The sequence below is a fragment of the Triticum dicoccoides genome, chromosome 1B (genome assembly GCF_002162155.2).
Source record: "Triticum dicoccoides isolate Atlit2015 ecotype Zavitan chromosome 1B, WEW_v2.0, whole genome shotgun sequence".
NCBI lineage: Eukaryota > Viridiplantae > Streptophyta > Magnoliopsida > Poales > Poaceae > Triticum > Triticum dicoccoides.
Genome location: NC_041381.1, coordinates 31,451,242 through 31,451,980, shown reverse-complemented (window position 1 = coordinate 31,451,980; position 739 = coordinate 31,451,242).

The following is a 739-nucleotide window of genomic DNA, read 5'->3' as shown; positions in this document are numbered from 1 at the left end:
ATAGTAGTAGGACATAAGTTTAAGACATCAGGGCATACCATGCCCCTGCACGACCCCAGGGTGCTGATCCTTGGGAAAACTATATATTTCACAACAAAAGTTCAGACGATCGAACCAACTATGAACGATCTAGACGGAAGACTAACTAGAGAGCACACTGGATGTTGCCCTGGCAGCTGTGCCTCGGGCACCCGACCCTGCACATGATTGAGCTGAAGGCATTGTAGACTTGTACCTCCAAGCCTAGCTTGGAGAGCCGCAGGACGAGCAGGTCGCCAGGGACAATCATGTGGCGTCGGCAGAAGTAGTCCCAACCCCTCTCGAGCATCATCTACCCCTAAAATGTCTAGACTTGCACCCAGAACTCACAACACTTGTTGGCAGAGAGGCTCACGACGCGAGGAGAGCTAAGGACTAGTCGTTTCTTCATCACTATCCTGAAGGCAGACGGGATGACCAGCATGGCGATATCTTTCTCGTCCTTGATCTACACATAGAACCTGATCGTCTCTCGTGCCCCTCCCTCGTGGTCGAGAGCCCTCCGACCAACGCCTAGTGGCTGGCTCATGGCGGCTACCCTGCCTGACACCTCTGCCCTCCTAAGCCAGCAGTTAGTGGGGATGATGTCCTCAGCATTGTCGGCTTTGGCTAGACATGCGCCCCTCTGTTGGTGGCGGTAAGTAAGAAAAGTTGTAATGATCATTGGCATTGCAACTGCCCATGATCAGTGGCAGTTGCA